Source organism: Amphiprion ocellaris, chromosome 6 (assembly GCF_022539595.1).
Source record: "Amphiprion ocellaris isolate individual 3 ecotype Okinawa chromosome 6, ASM2253959v1, whole genome shotgun sequence".
Classification (NCBI taxonomy): Eukaryota; Metazoa; Chordata; class Actinopteri; family Pomacentridae; genus Amphiprion; species Amphiprion ocellaris.
Genome location: NC_072771.1, coordinates 33,892,069 through 33,898,789, shown reverse-complemented (window position 1 = coordinate 33,898,789; position 6,721 = coordinate 33,892,069). Strand labels below are relative to the sequence as shown.

Sequence of the window (6,721 nt, the reverse complement as noted above, 5' to 3'; positions counted from 1 at the left end):
ACAAGAAAGTAAAATCAGTAAGAGACAGAAACGAAAAAAGGTCCGTTTTTTCATTTTCTGAGACCGGAAGTGGTCATCAGCAAGTGTGGAGCCAAACAGAGTACGTGCATAGACTGTACATAAATTTTTTTTCGTGAGTTTTCATGGTCAGAATGAGCGATCAAGTGGTCAATCTTAAAATAAATCAATATTGATGTTTTTATAGAGCGTTAAAGTTTTGCGAAGCCAGGGGGCGGGACTACTTGATTGACAGTCTGGTCTGGAATGATTGACAGGTCCTATGGAGGAGGCAGCAGAGACTCTGCTCTCCTTGTTTGGATTAATTCTGATATAATAACTGTTGGTTTATTTATCGGTGGAGCAGCAGAACATTTTCCACAGACAGTTTTCCTGCCCGTTGGCTTGTTTTAACCAGTTTTCTACCGTCGGCTGATTCTACCAGCAGACACTGAAAGGACTCTGATAGTTCGGTAAGTAAATGTTTATTTTCGTATCGGTGCCGCTTTAATGCACTTTATATGCAGCTTTAGTGTCAGACGTAATGTGTGCCATGCACTCCAAGATGTTGGTGGAGCTTGTTTCTGTGTGTGTTGACCAGAGAAGAAAGTTAGCATAGTAAATTTTAGCTTTAATGTTAGCGATGCTAACCGAGCTAGCTGCTCAGTCGTAGCCTGATTAAAGTTAACTAGCATCAAGCTAATGTGTTGAGTTTCATGTAAACAGCTGAAGTGTGTTGTGTTCCTGTAATGTGGTTCATTAAGTTCATAAAACTGTGGCTGGTTGACATTAATGTAATGTTCAAGAAACTTAAATGTGATTAAAACAGTAACGTAAATGTTCTAGTTGTCAGTTATCAGCTTTAATTTGACACTAAAACAGACTGATAGTTTTAAATGACATCAGTTTCATTAATTTGTTGAAAATGGTCTCATTTGTTGTTGTGATGTTGCTGCTGATTCATTAAAAGCAGATGATCCATGTTGAAGATACGTTTAGTTCTAGTATCAGAAGTACAAGAAGGAAAATGGAAGTTTAGTTCTGCTACATCAAAGATTTCAGGATTAAAATAACTGAATGTCTTTATGCCTCAAACTTTATTTTACAATAAAGAAATAATGAAATAATCACAAATAATAAAAGTATAAATAGCAGAGAAAACCTGAGAGAATAATTTCCTGAAAAGTCTGTGAAGGAAAAGCAGCTTTTTTATCCTGAAAGATCAGAATCAGTCAATCCAACATCTGCATCTGACAGCATCAAGTCATCCAGAAAGAAAAGAAAAAAAGAAAATGACTTCTTTCTGATCACATCTGTTCCGCTGCTCACAGTCTGCTGCTGCTCACATTCTTCACATTTATTGTCCACTTTTAAAAGTTCAGCAGACAGGTCTCTGCTTTGGAGTGTAACGATGTCGTCGGTGATGTGGAGAGTGAAGTTTCTGTTTCACCCACAGCGTGCTTTAGGGCAGCTGGGTCGGACTTGATGTTTGAAATACTGACCGACAGCTCAGATTTAACTGTCTGTAGTTCCGTTTTGATGGGTGTTAAACTTTCATTCAAAGCCGCCAGGAGCTGGGTCTTTAAAATAACCGCTGTCTCGTTACAGAGTGAAAGTAGCAGTTCCTCCTGAAGGTCAGAGATTGCAGCATCTGAGGGCCTCTTCAAAAGAAGACGTAGTTGATGAAGGCGTTCTGGAGCAGGACCAGAAAGACCACGACCAAGCAGCCTTGAGATCTTAGGCAGCGTCTCCCTCAGGTGGGTGTCAACGGTGTTCACGGTCAGGTCTGTGGTAATCCCATCAAAAAACAAAACAGAAAAAAATCTAGATTATAAATCAACATGTAACCAAAGCACTCTGTGTATAGCGCCATAGTATAAGATGTCGTTCAGAAAATGTCAAAGTATAGTATACTTTTCAAGAATAACATAGTATGGCCTGTAGTTCATAGTATAGCATGTTGGCAAGAAAAACCCAGCTGATTATTATGTGGTTCAAAAAGTGCAAAATGATAGGATGTTGCCTAAAATTGTCATGTATGATATGTGGTTCAAAAAATGTCATAGTGTAGTATATTGTCAAAATAGTATGTTTTTCAAGAAAACATCAGAGTATAATATATCGTCTAAAAAATGTCATAGAATAATATTTCATGGCACAAGTAAAAGTATAGTAATTTTTAAAACTGTTCAAATTCTTATATGTTGCTAAAAAACAAAAGAAACTAAAACAAAAAAAAGTCATAGTAATATGTCAGTTTAAAAAGCCTATAGTATAGCGTGTCGCCCAACAAACGTCATAGTATAGCATGTCGCTCTAAAAACGTCATAGTATGGCCTTTGGCCCAAAAAACGTCATAGTATAGCATGTCGCTCTAAAAACATCATACTATAGGATGTCGCTCTAAAAACGTCATAGTATAGCATGTCGCTCACAAAACGTCATTATAGCATGTTGTAAAAAAAAAAAATCATAGTTTTGCATGTCCCCCAGAAAACGTCATAGTATAGCATGTCGTCCAAAAAACATAGTATAGCATGTCGCTCTAAAAACGTCATAGTCTTCCTCTTCACCTCTTAAAACCCAAAAACACACCGCAGTAGCAGCCTAAACTAAAACTACCAATGGGTTCCCTGTTTTCCTTTGTGAACAATTCAAAGGTCCCTCTCTATCTCCCCACACATCCACCAACCACTGGAACACATCTGCAAAGTTGTGCTGGGCCAGCTCAGCTTCCCCTCAGAAGAAGTTCCACCAGATGAAGGAGCCTTTTGAGAGGCAGCTGGCATCGTGATTGGACTGTACTTTGGTCTGTTCCAATCCAGCTTCAGCTCCAGAGACAGCAGGCGGGACGAGTCAACGGAGGCTATGTAAAAACGTGCCATATGATGAAATAATGTAAAGGAGGCCATGAAAAACACTCCAGAAAGATTTTCTTTAAAAAAAAAATCATCATGAATTTTGGCACAAAAGAACACCATAGTATACTATGTCGAAAAAAAATGTGATTTTTCAACATGTAAAAACGTGCCATATGATGAAATAATGTAAAGGAGGCTGTGAAACACACTCTAGAAAGGTTTTCTTTGAAAAAAAAAAATCATGAATTTTGGCGCAAAAAAACGCCATAGTATACTATTTTGGAAAAAAATTTGATTTTTCAACATGTAAAAACGTGCCATATGATGAAATAATGTGAAGTGGGCCGTGAAAAACACTCTAGATAGTTTTTCTTTGAAAAAAAAATCTCATGAATTTGGGCGCAAAAAAATACTATGTCGAAAAAAAAATGCAATTTTTCAACATGTTGTAAAAACGTGCCATATGATGAAAAAATGTAAAGTGGGCTGTGGTACACTATGGTAAGGTTTTCTTTAAAAAAAAAAAAAAAAAATCATGAATTTTGGCGCAAAAAAACGCCATAGTATACTGTCGAAAAAAAAGAGATTTTTTTAACATATTGTAAAAACGTGCCATATGATGAGATAATGTAAAGGAGGCCGTGAAAAACACTCCAGAAAGGTTTTCTTTGAAAAAAAATCATCATGAATTTTGGCGCAAAAAAACGCCATAGTATACTATGTCGAAAAAAAATGTGATTTTTCAACATGTTGTAAAAACGTGCCATATGATGAAATAATGTAAAGGGGGCCGTGAAAAACACTCCAGAAAGGTTTTCTTTGAAAAAAAAATCATCATGAATTTTGGCGCAAAAAAAAACGCCATAGTATACTATGTCGAAAAAAAAATGCGATTTTTCAGTATGTTGTAAAAGCATGCCATATGATGAAATAATGTAAAGTGGGCATGAAAAACACTCCAGAAAGGTTTTCTTTGAAAAAAAAATCATGAAATTTGGCGCAAGAAATGCCACTGTCGAAAAAAAATGCGATTTTTCAACATGTTGTAAAAACGTGCCATATGATGAAATAATGTAAAGGAGGCCATAAAAAACACTCCAGAAAGGTTTTCTTTGAAAAAAAAAAAATCATCGTGAATTTTGGCGCAAAAAAACACCATAGTGTACTATGTCGCTCAAAAAACATCGTAGTATAGCATGTCGTCCAAAAAAACATCATACTATAGCATGTCGCTCAGAAAACGTCATAGTATAGCATGCTGTAAAAAAAAATCATAGTTTTGCATGTCCCCCAGAAAACGTCATAGTATAGCATGTCATCCAAAAAACGTCATAGTATAGCATGTCGCTCAAAAAACGTCATAGTATAGCCTTTAGTCCACAAAACGTTGTTTTGTCCCGGCTGTCTGAAGTAGGTGAGGAGCAACACAAAAACAGTCCAAGCGCTGGTTTCCAGAGGGTTAGACGAGTATTTATTTGAAAGAGTAAGTTTACAACAACACAACATGTGAGGAGGTTAAAAGCAAATGGGTGTTAGTAAAATAAAAAGAAATAAACAGAACTAAAAGTGAACTTCACGTTGACATTGATGGGCATTCCAAACAGGAACAAAGTAAAAGATAATCAATACGAAAAAAACCTCTTCCTGTTCACCTCTTAAAACCCAAAAACACACCGCAGTATCACCCTAAACTAAAACTACCAATGGGTTCCCTGTTTTCCTTTCTGAACAATTCAAAGGTCCCTCTCTATCTCCCCACACATCCACCAACCACTGGAACACATCTCCAAAGTTCTGCTGGACCAGCTCAGCTTCCCCTCAGAAGAAGTGCTGCCACCTGCCAGATGAAGGAGCCTTTTGAGAGGCAGCTGGCATCGTGATTGGACTGTACTTTGGTCTGTTCCAATCCAGCTTCAGCTCCAGAGACGGCAGGCGGGACGAGTCAACGGAGGCCTGGTGGACGAAGGCATGCAGCTGAGTACAATCCAGAAAACAACAGAGGAGGAATGCAGCGGCTCAGTATAGCCTTTGGTATGAAAAAACACCATCATATACATTGTATATTGTACAAATAACAAGTCAAAGGAAAGAGACATACATTGTAGAATTGTAGTAATTGTGGGCTGACTGATTTACTGATTATCAGTATTTTATTTTTTACTGATTTACGGTAATAAATCAATTTAAAAATGGTGCTACTTTGGCTCTGAACCTTTATCTACCTGTGGTCGCTCTGTCTTCTGGAGTGATTTAATTGGTTATACATCACGAATAAAGCTCCTTTAACTTAACATCTGTAAACAAAACAAAAACGTATCAACAAAGTTTCCTGTTAGAGTTTGTGTTCTTCTAAGTTTAACTCCAAGATTTTAAATACTTTCATTTACTGCAAATGAATATCTACTCCAAATGTCTCACTAATAATCATTATCAGCCTTAAAAACCCACAAAACACCCCTCTATACTCAACCACACTTAGTACAGTCCGGTTCCTCCTTCTATAAATCTGCTTGGAATCTTCCACTTCCTGTTTGTCAAAGTGGCCTTCTACCTGGACAGGTTTTGTTGGAGCTCATGCAACAAACATTTTGGGTAACTGCACTTTAATATGGATGGATGACACTAAATTAGAGTCTGTTTTCATGAGACTGAGTTAAGATGTGTACCTCTGTCATTAAATAGGAAATTATTTCTCAGAATTCACAGAGGAAAGTCTGAGATGTTTGCTAGGTTAGCATCCCACATGTTCTTTGGCTCAGCTAAAGCTAACTCTCTCCAACTTCTGGATCTCTTGAGTTGCTTGTTGTTAAATTATCTTGCTAGAGGTGCTGAAGCTCAGAAAGTCTGAGATGTTTGTTCAAAATAAGCTCATTCTCAAGTCTTATCTGAACTGTCCTCTTTTGTTTGAACTTTCCCTAAACTTAGGAGTTAATGAAAGAGCAGCACATCCAGACTCAGTCTCATTTATGTAAAGATTAAACTTCAGTGTCATTCATTGATGTTAAAGTACAGTTTTTCAAATGTTTGTTGCACATGCTCCTGACCAAACCAGTCCAGGTGGAAGACGATGTGAAGAGAAAGCTCCAGAGGATGAATGTCACACATTTACGTTGGAAATAAATGTCCTTTAATTAGACATTGTCATGCAAAAGTTGGATTTCCCTTTAATGATGTTCAAATCTTTGTTGAGTGTTTTGTTGATGTTGGTTTCTAAATGTTTTCTGACACTCGGCCCCAAAGATTAAAACCTTCTACGGTTCACAAGCTGCAACAATTCACACATTATCAACTATCTTAAGATGAAAAGTGAAAAACTGTCTGATTCCTGCATCATGAATCTTTTTGGTTTTTATGGCAGTAAACTGAATATATTTGGGTTTGACATTTTATAAACCAAAACAAGAAATGAATTACTGGAGAAAACAATCACCAGATTAATGGACAAAGAAAATGTGTTTTCCAACATATATGGCTGAATTACTCCAACATTACAAGATACATACAATTTTAATTCAATTTTATTCATATAACGCCAATTACAGGTCAAATTGTCTCAAGACGCTTTATTTTTATTAAAATAACTTTCTCCACTAAAACTAATAAACATGAGGTCAAATAGAAGGAAGAGTTTTAAATACTGCAGTCCTCAACAAAAACTAAATCTGCTGGTGGATTCCATTAAAGTCCTAATAAAGGATAATAAAATGTGATACTGAAGGTTTGTGGTGCTAAAAATGTCAATGATATCAAGTTGAACATCTGGATGGAGGTTGATAAAAGTTGACCTCCTTTCATTTCTCTGGAGTCGACTCCATGGATTTTATGGATGGTGGTTAAAGACCTGCTCTTCTAGTGGTCTTCCT

At 36.8% G+C, this 6,721-nt stretch overlaps 1 long non-coding RNA gene across 1 annotated transcript; it reads left to right on the top strand.

The window, feature by feature from the left end:
- The first annotated feature begins 280 nt into the window (after positions 1–280).
- Positions 281–5,053, top strand: LOC129349065 (uncharacterized). The gene is made up of 3 exons (XR_008601905.1): positions 281–470; positions 1,606–1,754; positions 4,598–5,053. It is a non-coding gene; the product is annotated as an uncharacterized LOC129349065 (long non-coding RNA).
- Positions 5,054–6,721: the final 1,668 nt, after the last annotated feature.